Source organism: Vicugna pacos, chromosome 18, assembly GCF_048564905.1.
Source record: "Vicugna pacos chromosome 18, VicPac4, whole genome shotgun sequence".
Lineage (NCBI taxonomy): Eukaryota > Metazoa > Chordata > Mammalia > Artiodactyla > Camelidae > Vicugna > Vicugna pacos.
In genome coordinates, this window is record NC_133004.1 from 23,629,124 (window position 1) to 23,648,463 (window position 19,340).

The following is a 19,340-nucleotide window of genomic DNA, read 5'->3' on the forward strand; positions in this document are numbered from 1 at the left end:
GCTGGTGTCAGCACACTGTAACGTATAGAAAGTAGAAAGATAATGTCATACACATGAAACATACAATGTTATAAACCAATGTTATCTCAAAAAATTAATCTACCAATAAATAAGTAAAAGTAGGTCTTCTATAAAAAAAAATTTTTAAGGTAAAAATCCAAACTCCGAAAAGTAAAAATAAAATAAAATAAAAATAATAATAATAAAAAGAATTTGTTGAACGAGAGAGTAAACCATCTCATTCGATTCCCACAGCTACTTTCCCAAGCAGGTACCATTATGAACCCTGTTTACAGAGGTGGAGCAGATGAAAGTCATCTGTCTGAATTTATTGATGGAAAAAAAGGCACAGAGGTGGCAGGTCCCAGGCCATGCAGCTGGCCTCCTGGAGGAGCCAAAACCCCTCTAACCCCACCAGTGTCCTTCCCAGGGACCCGTCCCCCACAGCCAGGGTCACAGAACGCCCACCTCCCCAGCTGCTGCAGGGCAAGTTCTTCTCCCCAAAATAGCAGGTCTGGGGCCCTGCTCGCCGCCACCCCTTCAGCCAGTTCTTGCCAAGCTCTCACAGAGCGATGAAGGGCAGTGAAACTCTCCCCCTTGGTGGCTGGGAACAGCAAACACCCAACACTTCCGGCCTGGGCAACCAGACTCGAGCTCCACCAGGTCAGAGGATGCTGGCGGAGGCTCCAGGCAGGTCAGTGCCTGGCAAACAGCTTCCCTTCAGGGGCCAGTCTGGTAACACAAACATTTGAAACAGGAACGGGTGGGGTTGAAACCATAGGTGCCGAATTTGCTGCTACTGCCACGAGCAAGGACACCTGTCTGGTTTGGCGGCTTTCTAAAGCCCTCTGTGGCCAAGACAATACATCAGAGACCAGCATGGCCTGAAGCAACTGGAGGGTGTCTCCCTCCAGATTTTACAGAGAGCACTCCCACCCCAGGACCTTTGCCCATGCTGCTCCCTCAGCCTGAAATGCTTTCCTGCCCCATTAGTTAACTCCTTCTGGGACTCCGAGTCCCTGACACCGGCACCTCCCTTGTCACACTAGCAATTCCACATTTGCTTGTGCAATGAGTTGATGGATGTCTGTCTGCTCTTGTATTCACTTCCCTCGGGCTGCTGGAACCACTGACCACAGTCTTGGTGACCTAAAACAACAGAAATGTATTCTCTGACATTCTGGAGGCCAGAAGTCCAAGATCAAGGTGTGGGCGGGGCTGCTTCCTCCTGGAGGCCCTAGGGGGCAGTCCACGCCCTGCTGCCCTCCCTGCTCTGCTGGTTGCCGCCCAGCCTTGGCTTGTAGACTCATCACGCTGATTTCTGCCTGTCTTCACATGGCTTTTCCCTCTGTTTCTCCTCTGTGTCTGAGTCTTTCAAATCTCCCTTCTCCTTTCTCTTATAAGGACACTAGTCACTGAATTTTGCACCCACTTTAAATCCAGAATGTCCCCAAGATCTTTAACTTCATTACGTCTGCAAAGACCCAATTCCCCCAGAAGGTCACATTCACGGCTGCCTGGGCCCTGAGTGTGTCTTTTTGGGGGGCCACCATTCAACCCACTACAATCCTTCCTAGATTTGTGAACTCTGTGAGGACAGAGACAACGTCAACATTTTTCACCAGGATGTCCCTGGTACCTGGCCCACGGCCTCACACACCTCTGATGCTCAGAAAAAGATTTCAAAGGCAGGATTGGCTCCATCCTTTGCGGAAATCAGTGAGAAATGAAATCGCAGGGTGCCTTGTTCAAAAATTAAGAATCCCGAGATGGTGACAGTAGAGCATTCAACCCAGCACAGGGTCCTTCTGAGCGGGGGGACCCTGACCACACAGGTTGTCCATCATGAAGCCGGCCCTGGTCGATGGAGTGATGAATGTTGAAAACTACCTACCCTGCCAGTCACCCTGGGGAGTGACTGATGAAACCGTCTCCAGCCCAAGCCCCAGGCGCCAAACCCGAAGTTCTTTCCATTTTGCAGACGGGAAGTCCAGGCCTGAGAAATTAAGGATTTGTGAAGTCAGATGAAGCCTGGACCCAGGTCTCCTGACCCCCTGGCTCTTCCCTCCCACCGGGCCTTCCTGCTAACTCTTTGGCGGGAGTGCCCCACGCTCAACCCTCTCAATGCCACCCAGGGCTGGCCCCCTCGCCAGCCTGGGGACACTTCAAAACAAGTGCAGTGGGGACACTGAAGGAGCAAAGGAAAAAAGATTGTAAGAACTTGGCTTACAATTTAAATGAATCACAAGCTTGGCCTGAGCATCTATGTCAATCAGAGCAACATTTGAGGGACGCTTACCCTGGAGCTGGCTGGGATCACTTGCAACAGCCTATCCATCTTTCATCTTCACGTCATCCAATGAGGAAAGAGCTGCCTGAGCCCCATTTTACAGGTGGGTGGCTCAAGTTCAGGGTAAAGTGCCGCTTGAGGTCACTGCTGATTGCACCCAGCAACCTCTGACTCTGGGACCCAAGGTCTGCACCGCTCTGCTCATAACCTCTCGACAAGAAAGCCAACACCTGCGCCACAGCTCCACACAGCCCTGCGAGGAGGGTGCTATAATTACCCCCATCTTTTAGACAAGGAAACCGAGGCACAGAGCAGTGACTTGCCCAAGGCCACGCAGGTAGCAACAACCCATTTGAATTAAAACTTAAGCAATGAATTTCCCAAGTCCTTGCTGCTAACTTCTCAGTGATGCCACTCGGGAGTCTCGGGGGGGACCCTGAGCAGGAACTGGGCAAGGGAGATGTTAAAGGGAGATGCTGCTCCTGTAGGCAGGAGACTCCGATCTGGAAGGTCCAGGGGTCAGCTTTTCCCACCAGTGCCCCCAGCAAAGCAAGTCCAGTGCAGTGGAGAGGCCACAGCATGGGAAGCAGCAGAACCTGCCCTCTCCACGCCTGGGGCTCCCCTCTCCCCGAGCCCCCGCTCGTAAAGTGGGGACAGCTGTAGCACCCGCCCCCCCACAGGGCTCTTAGGAAGACTGAAGAGTTCATAAAGCACCAGGCACAAATCGGCACATGACAATGACTTAAAAACATGCCTACGGGTGAACAGGGCACACAAAGTGTCTGAGCCTGTCCCTCAGTTCCCAAGGAGCTAAAACCAACCCTAGCCCTAGCAAGTGGGGGCCAGCCTTCCTGGATTGCCCAGAACCAAGGGGTTCCCCGGATGCGGGACTTTCCGTGTTAAAACCAGACAGTCCTGGGCACTTGGGGATGAGCTGGTCACCTTTGCCCTAGCTGCCCAAGGCCACTGGCTCAGCAGAGCCTGCTCTGGGCTTGTGATCTGGAGAGAAGAGGAGTGAGGACGAGGCTGGCCACTGCTGTTCCGAGGGAGACGGGAGGCTGGACTTCGGGGCTGGGGAGGGGCCTTTCCTTTGAAGCGTGCCTGGCTACAGACATAAAGTGGCCTTTTCTGCTAAAATCTTTCATCAGCCAAGAATTTCTTCTCCTCCTGGAAGGGAGCCAACGTCCCATTCGAAGTCCCTGGGGAAGGAGAAGAACCGTATAAGCCCGGGGTTAGATGCCTACTGCTGTAACAGAGCATCACAAACCGGGCGGCTTCTAACAACAGAAATGTCTTCTGTCACAACCCTGGAGGCTAGACATCCAAAATCAAGGTGTCGGCAGGGCCATGCTCCCTGAGGCTCCAGGAGAGAAGCCTTCCTGGCCCCTGCCCAGCTTCTGGTGCTCCTGGCCTCCCTTGGCATTTCTTGGCTTGTGCCAGCATCACTCCAGTCTCTGCCTCCTTCATCACACCACCTTCCCCCAACCCCCACCAGATGTATCTGTGTCCAAATTTCCCTTTTCATATAAAGACACCAGTCATTGGATTTAGAGCCCACACTAACCCTGTATGATCTCGCTTTAACATCTTTTATACTTTCACATCTGCAAAGACCCTATTTCCAAATAAGGTCATCTTTATAGGTTCTGAGTGGACATGAGTCTGGGGGGCACACTATTCAACCCAGTATAGGAGACCTACCTGCACCGTGCCTGGAAGCTGGGGCAGGGGCTAGGCCCCAAGTGCTGAAACACCCTCACCCACTCCCCACCAGTCTACTGCCTTGGCCTATGCTCAGGTGAAGGGGGGAGGGGGAGGAGGACCAATTGGTTAAGGACACCAGTGGCCAGGCCAAGAGCTGATGGTGAAGGAGGCTACAATGGCACTTGATGTTGTGGTCTGCCTAGCCTCCCTTCCTCCTCTTCCTGGCAACAGAGCCTGGATTTTCCTTTGATTTGCCATCACACACCTCAGTTCACAAGATTTGGGTAGAGATGAAGATATTCCTAGCTCAGGGGATGGCAAGGGGTCCCAGGCCTGGCCGATAAGTGCAACGCATCCCACTAGACACAGCAACTGGCTCAGGACAGGACAACAGGCCTCACCAACGAGACTCAACCTGGACTTCTCACCCTTGGGAAGCTGAGAACTTGGGCAGCCATTTGCCACTAAAAGGAGAGGACATTCGCTTGAAGGAAACCAATACAGAGAAAACTAGATTCAAGAGACACTGAAGGGGATTCCTGGTACCACGTTTGCATACCTAGATCCAGCCATACCTGAAGTCATGCCTCTGCCTGCACTTTTCAATAACATGGGTCAATCAGTGCCCTTTTACTGAAGCCAGTTTGAACTGGTTTTCCATCAGGGACAAGGGAAAGAGAACTGACACATGGTATGGAAGCACATTGGACCTTGGTACCAAAATGGAAGCCGAGGTCCAGCACAGTTGGGCAACTTTCCCAAGGTCATGCCTTTGTAACAGGCACTGTGCTAGGCAAAACTTGGTCCCTACTTCATGGGACAGAAGGAACTATTACAGGGGCAAGGAGCAAGGCCAGTTTCAGTATTTCAGTCCCAAGCACACCCAAGAAGTTGAGCCCCAAGACAGGAAACTCAAGGATGCAGGAGGTAAGGGTTTTGGGGTGAGGGGAGATAGAAGTGGATCTGCTGAAGGAGTTTGGGCAAGGGACCCCTGAGAGGAGATGGGGGTGAGGACTCTCAATACTAGGAACACAGCTCTTTCTGGAGACTGGGAGAGGCCCTGGCCCCCAAACTTGGCTCATGAGCAGCAGTCCTGCCAACTTTGGGCTCCCGACACTTGGAGTTGGAGCACAGAGCAGTCCCAGTGTGGACTCAGGACCAGAGGGCCTTTCCATACATGTTCTGACCCCACACCCCATTAAGACTTTCTCCCAGATCTGAGGAGTGAGGGAAGGAAGCCCCAGGATTGAATAGCTGGTAGCTTACAACATGTTCCATACGATTTAGAGGAATAAAGAATTGTGACATTTTGTCTACACTACCCAAAGTCATCTCCAGAGTCATTGCAACCTCTATGACAATTCCAGTGGCATTTTTCACAGAAAAAGAAAAAAAAAATCCTAAAATGTGTATGGCACAAAAGACTCCAGAAAAGCCAAAGCAGTTCTGAGAAAGAAGAACAAAGCTGGAAGCATTATACTTCCTGACTTCAAACTATACTACAAAGCTAGGGTATCAAAACAGTATGGTGCTGCCAAGAAACCCCAGAAATCAAGAGCCCAGAAATAAACCCTCCCACATATTTGATGAGCATCCTCAATGGGGAAAGGACAATCTCTTCAACAAATGGGGTTGGGAAAACTGGTTAACAACATGACCACATGCAAGAGAATGAAATTGGATCCCTATGTTACTCACAAAACTTAACCCCAAATGGATTCAAGACAAACGTAAGCACTAAAACCATACAACTTCTAGAGGAAAAAACAGGGAAAAACTCCTTGATGTTTTTGGCAATGGCTTTTGGAAATGATATCAAATGCACAAGCAAGAAAAGCAAAAATTAATAAGTGGGACGACAGCAAACTAAAAAGCTTCTGCACAGCAAAAGAGAGAAACAAAATGAAAAGACAATCAATGAAATCGGAAAAAATATTTGCAAATGATAGGTCTGATGGGGGGGTTAACATCTGAAATATCTAAAAACTCTTATAACTCATTTATACTATGGAATACTACTCAGCCATAAAGAAGACTAAAATAATGCCATCTGCAGCAACATACATGGACCTGAAGATTGTCATTCCAAGTAAAGTAAGCCAGAAAGAGACAGAAAAATATACCATATGATATCATACGTGGAATCTTAAAAAAAAAAAGAAAAAAAGGATACTATGAACTCATCTACAAAACAGAAACAGACTCGTAGACACAGTAAACAATCTTATGGTTACTGGGGAAAGGGGGTGGGAAGGGATAAATTTGGGAGTCTGAGATTTACAAATGTTAGCCACTTTATATCAAAACAGATTTTAAAAAATAATAAAATAGCATTGTATCCTTATGGAGCAGGGGGGGAAACTCATACAACTCAATAGTTAAAAAAAAAAAAACCAAAACAACCAACAACAACAAAAAATTTGATTTAAAAATGGGTGGAAGAACTGAATGGATATTTTTCCAAAGAAGATATGCAGATGGCACAGGGACATGAAAAGGTGCTCAACATCACTAATCCTCAGGGAAATGCAAATCAAAATCACAATGAGCTATCACCTCGCACCTGTTAGAATAGCTGTCATCAAAAAGACAAGAGATAAAGACAAGTGTTGGTGAGGATGTGAAGAAAAGAGAATCTTCGTGTACTGTTGGTGGGAATGTACAGCCAAATGGCAAACCATATGGAGGTTCCTCAAAAAATTAAAAATAGGACTACCATATGATCCAGCAATCTCACTTCCAGGTATATATTCAGAAGACGTGAAAACAGTATCTGCTCTGCCATGTTCACTGCAGCATTAGTCGTAATTGCCAACGTAATGGGAACAGCCAAAGCATCCATCAACAGTGACTGGATGAAGAAGACTCGGTGTACATATACACTATGGAATATTATTCTGCCATGAGAAAGAAGGAAATCCTGCCATCTGCAACAACACAGATGAAGCCTGAGGGCATTAAGCTACGTGAAATAAGTCAGACAAAGACAAATGCTTCTTGATCTCACTTATATGTGGATTCTAAAAAAAGTCAGACTCGTTGAAACAGAGAGCAGACTGGTGGTGACCAGTGGCTGGGAGGTGGGGAAAATGAGATGTTGGTCAAAGGTCATGCTTCCAGTTATAAGATGAACAGTTCTAGGGATCTGACGTACAGCCTGGTGATTATACTTCATAATACTATATATATACTTGAAAGTTGCTAAGAGAGGAAATCTTACACGTACTCATGGCAAAAAAGAAATCGGTAATTATGTGATGAGATGCAGGTGTTAGCTAACAGGATGGTGGTAATCATTTTGCAATATGTGTGTCAAATCAACACATTGTACACTATGTGTGTCAAATCAACACGTTGTACACTTACACAATGTTATATGTCAATGTATAAATATGAATCAAACTTACACAATGTTATATATCAATTATAACTCAATAAAACTGGAAGATTTTTTAAATAAAAACACGTTTAAGGATTGTGACATTTTCAAAAATCAGGTTTGTGAAGTAAAAGTCATTTGTCTAACTAATGCTAGGGGAGCCTCCTAGAAAGGCCGGCTGGCTCCTCCCCACCCAGCCTCTGGCCCCTCCCGGCTGCCTGTTCTCAGCCAGGAGTCAGCTCTTAAACACACGCTAAGCACTTAGAACAATCTCAGCTCACAGCACGGCTGCCTGAGTGCTCACCCTTATTATCGCTGTTATGATTCCGTCTAGCGCTATACAAGCATCAGGTGAGAAGTCCTTGTTTGCTAAAACACCAGCATGTCCTGCTGGAACCAAAAATCTCTCAGAGTGCTGAGCAGATGACAAAAAAAAAAAAAAAAAAGAAAATTCAACAAGTTTTCCTCTACATGTGTAAGGAGGAAAACGTAAAGATGTATTGGTGAGTCCCAGGTATGGCACTAAACTCTCTCCTTGGGCCACTGACTTAGTGACCAAGCAGCCTGCTCTTATAATTACTCCTTTCCTGAGTGTCATTGCTTTTAGTAACCATGTGCAGTGGCTACCCCTTTCCTCCTGCAGTCCGCAAGCTGTGCCTTCCCTTAGAAAGCTCTTCAGGGTCCAGGTTTTCCCTCCAGCTTCATGGGGCGAATCCTGTGACCCACTCCATGAACCAGGGTGAGCCTACCATGTTCTCAACCTGGATTGCCCTGTCCAGCCCAAGGTAGCCATCCATCCAGATGCCAGCTGCCCTGCAGTTGAGGCTGACTCGTATTCTGAAGACATAAGAAAGGACAATATTCATGGTTGCCTGCAAACACAGGATCGCCAGTAGGACTGAGAGACAGGAAAACACAGAGCGACGTGCCGAGAGTATATCCCTTCCCATGAATCCTGGCATGAGCTGGCGCCCCACACTTTGACCAGTGACCTCTGTGCATGCAGTTTTAGCTCGGGGGTTCCAAGGCCACCCACTAAGGTCTGAAGAGGTGAGTGCCAGGGAGTTGCCACCAGCTAAATACTGATGCCAGGGGTCACAAAAACCCAAATGGTAACGTTTCCTGTGGGTGACACTACCTGAAAGAGGCCCATTGTTAGTAAACAGCCAACTCACTTATCTTTCAAGCATATCAGATTCCTAATAGAGAATATAATGGTGGGGCAGGTTTAAAGAAAAACAATCACGCATATACCAGTCCAAACTCTGTCGCTCAGCTAAAGGGCTATTAATTGTCCATCGCAATATCTTGAGCCGGACACAAACCCTGCTCCCAACTGCTTAATAAATGCTCCTCCTCCTTGTCAGAATAAAAGTATTAATTTCCTCCTAATTCTTCTCCCACCCAAAGCCCCCCTATGTGGGCGCATGTGCGTGCGCACGCACACACACACAGCTCTGTCTACTCTCCCTCCCAACAAGAGAGGGCGTTCAGACTCTTCTGTGCATAATTTTGTTGTATCCACTTTCTAAATGCAGAGTGCTGGGCCTCTCCATGCTGGCTCGGTCTGGGTCACTTTTCAAATTTGGCACGCACAGGGACCTTAGTGACCAGTCTCTGCTCACACAGATTTGACACTGGTTGGGTTCCCCAAGCAGAACCCTGCTAAGCATCTGCAACTTCATGCTGGAAACTTATCAGAGTCCATTTTTCAAACTTACAGAAGCACGTTAACCCGGCATTAAAGAAGAATAATAGCCCACGTATACACCCATCTCCCCTCACGCTCACTGATTTTAAAGAAATCGTTGCTTTTACGAAATTCAAATAACAAGCACCAGGGCGCAGGCAACTCAGACCCACGATGACAACGGGTCCAAATGCTGCCTTTCTCTGATAGGACGTGAGCAGAGAGCAAGGCTAGGTGAGGCTTTAAATAGCAGTGAAGTGGGGATGGGGCTGTGGGCGGGGATTGAGAGACTAAGGGGCAGGGCTTCACCTCTCCTCACCACCCACCCGCCCCATTCCAAGGCTGTGAACCTCACTCTGCCTAAGAGAAAAGGGACTGGTAAAGAAGGTTTTTAATAATGTAGTTAAGCCTTTTGTGAATATTTTATTAAGTTCTTGTATATCCTAGTTCACTAATAAAAAATCAGGAGCAAGAATACTGATACATTTTATCTTCCATCATGATGGACGGAGATCAAGGGGAAAAAAGTCTTGGGACTTAGTGCCAATTTTTTCCCCCCAGGACAGTTTCACTAAAAACCTTGGTCTCAACCCATTCTGAAAAATTGGGATTTCATGATACATGAAATGACTCAGGAGTACACATTGTTCCAGGCTGACAAAATCCCTCTGTTCTGGGAGAAGGGTGATCACATGAAGGGGAAGATAATTCTTGCCTCAGTTAGATGCACACATTACCATGGGACCCAGGGGAACACTCTCTAGGTTTTTCTCCCGGTAACATCCATGAGGGACAGGCTCTTGGGGGCACTGCATGGACTTCAGGTCTCTCTAGACAGACAAGAGGAATCATCTTCAATTGCCTAAAGGAAAACCAGATAGAAACATGACACTCATTCACTCAAAACCATTTCCTGTCCCACCCACCTAACCTCATCTCCTCTTGGGAAGAGAAAATTCAGTTGAACTAGTGCTATCATTTTACAGGAAAACTCTCTAAATGCTTCAGACCCGAGGTTCTGCTTCAGCCCATATCAGTGCAGACAGAAGGTGGAGCAGAGACGTCAGGCATCTTTCTAGGGGGGTGTACAGCTCTCACCTCTACCTTGAGGCTGGGTGATCTTGAGCAAGTGTCTGGTTCACAATATAACTGGGGGGACTGGATTCAAGGGGCTCTCAGCCCCCTTTCCTCTAACATCTTACTGTTCTGTGAGCCTACTAGCTGGCTTGGGGATCTTCTGTTTTGCAGGAGTAATCATTCTACTGGTTGGATTTGGGGAAGGGGTTTGAACCATAAGAGAGGGAGGCAAGGGCAAGCACATATTAGATACAGCACAGCTGCGTCTTCTGGAAGAGTTTGGTGAGAAGCCTTGGAAACAGACTCTGGATAGTGGCCCTTCACTACTTGCCTCTCCTCAGGCACTTCCTGGGTGCTGGCAGATTGGAGGTGGACACTTTGTACACTTACCTCAGTTCATCCTCACAACAATCCTGTGAGGTAGGTACACATGACAGGGACTGTTGGTTGCCTCCCAATTCCATCTTTCTTTTCCTTCTTACTCACAGAAACCTGGAAAACTGTATTAGTTAGTTACTGCTGGGTAACACATAAGCCCAACACTTAGCTGAAAATAACAAACTATTATCTTGCGGTTTCTGTGGGTCAATTTTGTGGGTCTTCTGGATCATGTCTCTCAAGAGATAAAGTCAAGATGTCCACTGGGGATGTAGTCATCTGAAGGCTCAACTAGAGGAGGATGGTCTTCCAAGCTCATCCATGAGGCTGTAGGACTGAGGGCCTCCAGTCCTCACTAGCTTTTGGCCAGAGACATCAGTTCCTTGCTACATGGGTCTCTCTACATGACAGCTCACAACATGGTGGCTGGCTTTCCTCAGAGCAAGAGAGCAAGAGACGGCACCCAAGATCAAAGTCACCATCTCTTTGTGACCTAATCCAATCACTTTTCCCATATTGTATTGGTTAAAAAAAAGTTACCAAGATGGGGCCACACTCAAGGGGAGGGAATTACACAAGAGTGTGAATACCAGGAGGCAAGGATTCCAGGCTTCCTACCACAACCACATTTCCTAGACTCCCTTGAAGCCAGAAATGGCCATGTGACTAAATTCTAGCCAATGAAATATAAGCAGAAGTTCCATGATAGACTTCTGGGAAGGTTCCTAAAAAGGGAGTCAGAATGTAGTTCTTCTTTCTCATAGTCTGGAACATAATGGCTGGCGCTCTAGCAGCTATTTTGGACTATGAGGTGACCTTTGGAATGGAAGCTAGAGCAGAAAAACTGAAGGAGCCTGGGTCTGTGATGATTTCATGGACTGAATCAACCAGCCCTAACTACCTGCCCTGGGAGTCTTGTATTTTAGAGGGGTGGGGGAGGGGTGGTTAATACATCTCAAAAATTTTTTTTAATAATTTTATTTTCTGAGTTAAAATAACATAACATAAAATTTACCATCTTAGCCAATTTAAGGGTACAGCTCAGCAGTAATAAGTACAATTCACATTGTTGTGCAGCCATCACCACCATCCATCCCCATAACTCATTTTATCTTATAAATCTGAAACCATACCTATTAAAACATAACTCCCCATTCTCCCCCTCCCTCAGCCCTTGGCAACCACCATCCACAGGTGTCTCTTACATGAGTGTTTTGAGCCACCAAATTCAGAGCTCTGTCACTCACAGCTCAACCCAGTCTTAAACACTGCAGTATTATTATCCCCATAGTACAGAGCAGAAAGCTGAGGTTCAGCAGTACACAGAACTCATCCAAAGTCAAAAGCAAGTAAGTGCTTAAGTCTGGGCTTGACTTCCAATTTGTTTCATTACAAAACATCCTTCTTCCAATGCTTCTAGAAAGAGATCATCTAGAGTTCCTGCCCATCTTCTAGACAATTTACATCATGTGAAATCAAACAGAAGACAGGAATGGCATGTAATAGCAGCCTGGCAAAACAGTCCTGGTACTAGGGCGGGGAGCAAAGATTGCTGTTTTTATTCACCGTGTTCCCGTCTCTCCTGTGGGGACACTCAGCAGAGAACACTGTGGACTGGGCAATTGTTGGTTTGGGAAACGGTCCCAATTTCAGAATAAGTGATAGGGAAGGTTGGACTGAAAGAGCGAAAAGGCTGGGTAACAGATGGTCCGTGTGTGAAGGCAGACTGCCCCAGGCTCCGGGGCAGACAGACTGAAACACCCCCAGGCACAAGGCCACCTCCTTCTGGAGGAGATCCTAATCAGACCCCCAGTAGAGTAGGAGGGAAGGTTCTGGCAGAGATGGGTCATTCCCTAGCCAGGGAACACCATTTCAAACCCCAGGACCTGCCAGAGAAACCGGCTCTGCTGGTGGTGAAGTGATGCTTGTCAACTCAACGTCTGGGTGGCCTTTTCACGGGTAAGGAAATTTCTTTTCCTTTCATTCACTCACCCTGATCTACCTGCAAACCAATACTAACCCCCGTGAATGAACCTCCCTGGATGAATGGAGAGGAAGGATTCCTTATTAGCCTATCAATTAGTCCTAGGTCAATGAGTGCTTCTCAAGGGGCTGGAAAGACTTGACTTTCTCAAGTTAACCTAAACATTTCTGTTTTACTCTTCATGTAAGTCTACAATTATTACATACCAGCACACTCTTTTCAGAGACTGCAGGGCCCTTCTTGTACCCAGACATTCCCTGTAATAGAAAGTGCACCAGGGCTTTGATGGTGGCAAGTGACAGAAATGCTACTCAGACCAAGACAAGCAACAGATGGGTGATAATTTACTGATTTTCTTACCTGGAAAGGATGGGGTGGAGCTAGCAACCGGGTACAAACGGATCCAGGATCCCAGTTCTGCCGTCCAGGTGCTCTCTCAAACTGGGTCGTCCTTCTCTACCATTCCAAGTGGGTTCTCGACGTGGATTGGAGAGTGGCAACCGGCAACCAGCAACCAGCAACCCCAGATCACTTGCTTCTAGCACAGCGTCTGGAACAGGCATGAGACTTCCCTGAGACTCCATCTGCCCAGGAAGTGATTGGGCCAGCCCAGGACAAAGAGGCACTCTCATTGGCTGGGCCTGGGTTGCGTGCCAACATCCTGCAGAGGATGGTGGGGTGTGTGTATGGTGGCCCATACACTTGAAATAACATGACTGGAGAAGTTCAGCTCAAAGAAATGGGATGCTTCCAGAAAAAAGCAACCCATTTTGACTCAGCCCAACATTCGAAATATGTGAATAAAGGTTTTTCTGCTCATACTTGCAAAACCAAATGCCTTCCCGAATCCAGCTCGTGGATGGTCTTTCAATGCACTGGGCCCCCGGGGCCTGGCTTGGGGCTTCCTCCCCCTCACCACCCTCTGCCCTGCTTTCTGTCTTCCTGAAAACCTCCCTCACTCTCCTACCTGCTTTATTTGCATGGGGAGCTTAACCACCAGCTATAAAGTTCCTGGGGGCAGATCTCGCCATTTTCCCTCCAGGATGGGTGCACTTCCCTCCACTGGCAGAGAGGGAATTCCCTCTCTAGTCCCTGCCTAAGCCCTCTGACAGCTGCCCTCGTGTTCTGTGAAGACAGAAGAGCTGCTGGTAAGCCAGGCTGCTAATTCCAGATGACATTTGACCTTTCAACTCCAACAGGCTGAGTGGCAGCCGAGTGCAAAGCCACAGCTGGATGTTGACAGTTCTTGGCTGAAAAGAGGGAAAGGGAGGGAGGTGCCCTATCCATCTTCTGCAAGAGGAGGGGTGAGCCGATTTGATTGATGTATCCCAGTCCTAGCCGAGGAGATACTGGGTATAAGCTCCTTTGCTTGGGCCATAAAATAAAGCACCCTTTTCCAAGGAGTGCAAATCTATTGGTGACCCTACATATTTGTGTCTGTTCATAGCAGCGTTAACGTGGCCAGCAGTCCAGGAAAATGCGACGGAGTTACTCACGACCACCCAGAGAGCCTTCAGGCTTGGTTCCACCGTGATGTCAGGAAGCTGATGGACATCTACAGCTAGTATGTGCTGTTCTGTCACTGCCGCGGACAGGCAAGGGCAGCCCTCCTATGAACGTGGAAGTTTGTGCCCAAGAGAGGAGCCCCATGAGCCCCCAAATGGATAGATGGCAGTGGTGGACCTCCAGAGTCAGGAGGGACCGCGGGAGTCTGTCCTGTCTCATTTGCTTCTTTCACAGTGGCATTTTAACCCCACATTAGGCTGTCAGCCTGGGGTAAAGAAGAGTCTCCAGATTGACCTTTCTTAGGGTCCTGTCTTGGATCCCTTCAAGGTCTACATTTTCTGTCTAGCCATGCTCCCTCCTGCTGCTACACGTTGTGCCCTTTGCTTAGCCATCACACCCATTTGGAGGCAAAGGAGAGAAAGAACATAGTGATGGAGAGTCGGTCCTGGCCAACACGAGGATGGACTGTGGCCCCATTTGGTTGCCAGGCGTTTGTATGAAATCTTCTTGTTGCTGTTTGTTTCCTGGGGCCATATTTATGACAGGAATGGCACAGCGATACGCAACAGTTCATTTCAAAGTGTTTAGCTTTTCTCTCTCTCTCTTTCTGGTGCTGGGGTCCAGAGGGAAGCAGCAGAGAGGGGCAGGGCACCCCCAACTCTGGCGCAAGCGCTCTTCCTCTGCAGAGGGACACTTGCCTCCAGAATAGAGCCGTTCCTCGGCACCCCGGTCTATTTTTGCCATGGAGCCGGCTGCCCCATGCCAAGGTTTCTTACCACAAATAGAACTTCTGGAAAGGCCTCCTGGTTTCCTCTGGGCTTTCAGACACCTCTTCGCATTTCGTTTGGCTTCCCTTTCCGCAGCCCCAAAAGGGAATATTTGGAGGCTCTCCTGTTCCGCTGCAAGCCTCTGCAGGGGATTCCTTCGGCGAGTGAGGAGCCTGGCCCGCCTCGTCTGCTCTAGCCGCTGGCACACCCGCCTCCTCAGCCCAGAAGCTGAGCCAAGAAGCCTCAGGAGAGCCAGCCAGAGTGCCAGTGTGAACCCCGAAGTGTAGGCTCACCCCTGAGTGAGGCGGTGGAGCAGAGGAATCCCACAGGGCCACCCTCAGTGTCCATGTCCCCTCAGATCCCGGCCCTTCCAAGTCCTTCTGGCCACCACCAGTCCTTTGAGACAGGATTTGAATTTTATTTTTAATAAAATAAATTTATTTAAAATATTATTATAAATAAATTTTAAAATTAAAAAAAATTTAACGGAGGTACTGGGGATTGAGCCCAGGACCTCGTGCATGTGCCCTACCACTGAGCTGTACCCACCCATCTGAGACAGGGTTTGAGAACTCGTTACAGTAAGTGTCACGGACAAGTGACATGCAACGGAGACACTTACCTTGCAGGGGATGCCTGGAGTCTGAACACTCCAGAAGCAATTCCTATGGGTCAAGTTAAAGCAAGTTAAGGGAGAGGAAGAGTTCACCACACTTGTGTGCTAGGAAATGGCAACCAGGGAAGGACTACGCACGCCCAAGACCCGCTTTGGTTGGTCGGGGTCAGAGGTGAGAAGGTGCAGGGGAAAGCCACTTTCCAATCCACTCGAGATCCAGCTTTGGAAGCTTCCAGAACAGCCACAAACTCCATCGTTTGAAAACCTCCCACATTATGTAAGCATCCCCACTCCTTCCCTCAGAGTGTGGCTGCTCAGAGCCCAGCCTTTGGCAGATGGAGTGGGTTCCAATTTCAGTGCTGCCGCTTACTAGCTGTGTGACCTTAGGATGTTTCTAAACTGCTCTAAGCTTTCCTTTCCCCTCCCGAGGGAACAAAGGGGATAATAATAATGTGTCTGGCACATAATAAACCTCTGAGTCTGAAATAACAAGTGTCTCCGAGACCCAGACCCTTCACATGAAAGCAAGAGTGATATTTTCCACATGGTCCCAATTATCCAGAGTAAAGATATGAATGAGCTATGAGGTGCCAACACTTACCATGAACTAGAGATGGAAGTGACCTTGCCCTGGGATCTGCCCTGAGCAGGCACAGGTTTATTAGCAAGTGTGTGCATTTCCCTTGCAGCCAAGGCAGCTTCCTCAGGCCCCGTGGCTCCCAGACCTGGGCCAGCACCAGAAGCACCTGGAGGGCTCCTTTCCAGACTGCTGGGCCCCACCCCTGGAGTTTCTGACTCAGTACCACTGGGGCGAGGCCCGGGCGTTTGCATTTCTAGCAAGTTCTCAGGTGATGCTGATGGGAACGTTCCCTGCTAGGAATGAGGAGCTTCAAAGAGCTGGGCGTGTCTCTCTGATCCTGGCTCTGGGCCTCGGCGTGGCCTCCTCTGGGAAGGACATGATTAGCTGGCTCACGGGTAGGGTGTTCTGGACGCCGCGCCTACTCAGGATTGGTAGTCCTTTGGCAGGAAGGTAAACTGGAAAGCAATTTGGCCATACAGAGCGAGAGCCTTAAGAGGTTTCTGCTCCCTGATGCTGTCATCCCCTTTCTGGGAAGCTGTCGCTTAAGAAACAGTTTGCGACGTGGTCAAACCTTTATGATTGCCATGGCCTTGAGAAAGGGGAGGGTGCAGGTGTGTGCAGAACTCCGCTCCTGGCACCCCGGGTGGACGTCCGGAGAGTGCAGAAAGTCCGGCCCCGACCCAGAGCACCGACCCCCCGATGCATACAGGACGGGAGATGAGACTCGCGGATGCGGAGGGATTCCGGCCACCCGACTCCCTTGGCACTTCAGCTGTCGTCTCCTCGTCTTCTCTCCAGGCCACGTGCTTCCTGCGGACGTGGCGGCATCGGGTGGTGGTGAGGCACGTGGGCGTCACAGTCAGACTTCCTGGGGTTTGAATTCCAGCTCCGCCACTGACCTCATCTCTAGGTCACCTGAGCCTCAGTTTTATCTTCAAGTAGGGGTCAGAGCACCTACGCTTCGCAGAGTCGTGAAGTCCACTCCTGTTATCAATTACAGAAAAAACACACAGTGCCCTAGAGAAGAAACTACTCTCGAAGAGCAAAATGGAATACTGGAGGGGGAGTTCAAAGTGGGGAGTTCTAGAGAGCAGGGGTATATGTCTCCAAGAGGAGACTCCTGGGGGTGGAGGGTAGAGCTCAGTGGTAGAGCACGGGAGGAAAAGAATTATTAAAAAAAAAAAAAAGAAATAAAAAGAAAACAAGATAAAAGCAAGGGGAGGCGGGGAAGAGGCTTGTTTTTCCCTAGTGAAAGCGAACACTGGTAGGGAGCGGGGAGGGCCTTGGTGAGCGCTCACTCCCTGTCTTCGCGCCCAGGGACCCGGGCGCTGGCGGCGAGGGGCGGGGCGGGGGTCCTTCCTGACTCACCGGGAACTCAGCCAGCGTCCTCGGGCTCGCACAGCTGGTGAGCGGCAGCCAGCGGGATCCCGGATCCCGGATCCGGGAGAGCAGCCGCCGTGCACCGGAACACGCTGCCTCAAATGTGTGGTTTCCTCAACGCCTGTTATTAATGGAAACTCTTCAGGAGCCTGCGTGGGGATGAGAGGATGGAAAAGGGAGACAATGAGGGCTCTGTAAGGTGGGGTGCTCCTATCAGCCCATCCATCGGGACGCCAAGTGCCTGGTGATTCACGCACAGCCGGCGGAAGATGAAGTCACCTGGACAATGGAGAATTCCGGGGCTTTGTAAAAACAACCCAGACACCCGGAGGACACTCCATTTTTTCCCCGACTTAGACCTAGCCTCCAAATGTGGGCAGAAGCCCAAGTTTCTGAGTCATGATCATTTGTAAAGGTAACTTGAAGGCACGGCGCTCCGAGATGCTATTTAAGTTTTACTCCATTCAACAAAGGGAGGACAAACTGTCAGGTAAGCATAGTCCTTCCAGACTAAAATGAACAACTCTGAATTCCCAGATTCTGGGTATTGGTAATGAGACCCACTAACCAGACGGCAGTGCACAGAGGGGAGATACACAAAGAGATTTTACCTTCATCACCAGCTAGAATGTGGTAGGGGACCACTGTCAGCCAAGTGTTTCTGGTGGTCTGGCTACTGCCAGTAATGGAGATTCCACCTTCTGGGCTTGGAGCACCTGCCACGGTGACCAGGTGAGGGTGCTGGCCCCTCCCATCCTAGAGCTGGAGGAGGCAAGCATCAGAAGGCAGGCTGGTCACTAGTTCTCTGCGTGGTCTCAGAGCGACAGCAGGATTTTCCATGGACAAGTCACATGAGTTGGGCAGGGGCGCATAAGGCTTCCCTCCACTTAGGGCTCTGCATAAGTCCACAAATTTGCACACCAGGCAAGGTGCTTTGCTCTTAAGCTTTCTAGCCCCCTATTTCCCTATGTCCTCACTTAAGAAAAATAGGCGTGGAGATTCAATCTCTTTTCTTATGAAATACGGATTAAAGTCCATCCTTCTACTCCCAAAAAAAGAAAGAAAAAGGGGGGGGGGCTCTTTTTTGTTGTCTGTTCTTTTTCGATAGGATGATCTTATCTAAAACATTTTCATTTTCAAAACACCACCCAGTTGGTGGACAGTTTCACCAGGCCCAGCCCCACCAAAGAGCTTTCTCAAGTTCAGATTCAGGACAGGCCTGGAAAAAGCAGGAGGCTGAGGCAGAAATGGGCAAGCGGCTGAGGACAACGTGAGCTGCTTTTAGCTGCAACCAGACTACATGGAGGACAGCGTGGCTCTCACCTCATAGGAGAAACACGAACTGGCCTTTGGGTATTCTATTTCCCCTCCTCGACAAAATCGGATGCAGAGATTTCCTCCATGAATCATTTGGGGAAAAAAAAGATTTCAATTGAAGTCATGAAACTTAAGTCATGAGATTAAAAAAAAAAAGCATTCAAAAAGATGGCACTATATTTAACATGCACTAGTTTCCCAGGTCAGGAGAAAGCGGCCTGGCTTCAGAAGGAACCAAGGGTCCAAGCATTTTCCTCTCCATGTCCAGAGAAGGGCTGCAAAATCGTCCAAGTAGGAGCTGTGCATGCAGGAACAGTGAGACCCTCTCTGTGCTGGTGTTTGGCAGTAATAACAGCACGCTTTTAAAACACACACTCAAGACCCATGTTTGTTATTAAGTGGGTAGACTTTTTTCCCCCATTTTTGTATTTATTTAATTGAAGTATAGTAAGTTTACAATGTCGTGTCAATTTCTGGTGTACAGCATAATGCTTCAGTCATACATATACATACTTATATTCCTTTTCATATTCTTTTCCATTATAGGATACTACAAGATATTGAATATGGTCCCCTGTGCTTTACAGTAGGACCTTGCTGTTTATCTATTTTACATATAGTAGTTAGTATCTGCAAATCTCGATCTCCCAATTTATCCCTTCCCACCCTCTT

At 48.6% G+C, this 19,340-nt stretch overlaps 1 long non-coding RNA gene across 3 annotated transcripts; it reads right to left on the minus strand.

Moving 5' to 3' along the window:
• Positions 1 to 133: 133 nt before the first annotated feature.
• Positions 134 to 17,714, minus strand: LOC107034353 (uncharacterized). Of its 3 annotated transcripts, none has more exons than XR_012061130.1 (9): positions 17,631 to 17,714; positions 17,340 to 17,500; positions 15,993 to 16,955; positions 12,863 to 13,052; positions 10,531 to 10,640; positions 9,801 to 9,925; positions 2,300 to 3,489; positions 1,895 to 1,996; positions 134 to 1,149 (listed from the first exon to the last, which is right to left on the minus strand). It is a non-coding gene; the product is annotated as an uncharacterized lncRNA (long non-coding RNA). The 3 variants fall into 3 exon arrangements; XR_012061129.1 differs by having other exon boundaries at positions 136 to 1,149; positions 10,531 to 10,632; XR_001459904.3 differs by lacking the exon at positions 2,300 to 3,489 and having other exon boundaries at positions 142 to 1,149; positions 10,531 to 10,632.
• Between the last annotated feature and the right edge of the window lie 1,626 nt (positions 17,715 to 19,340).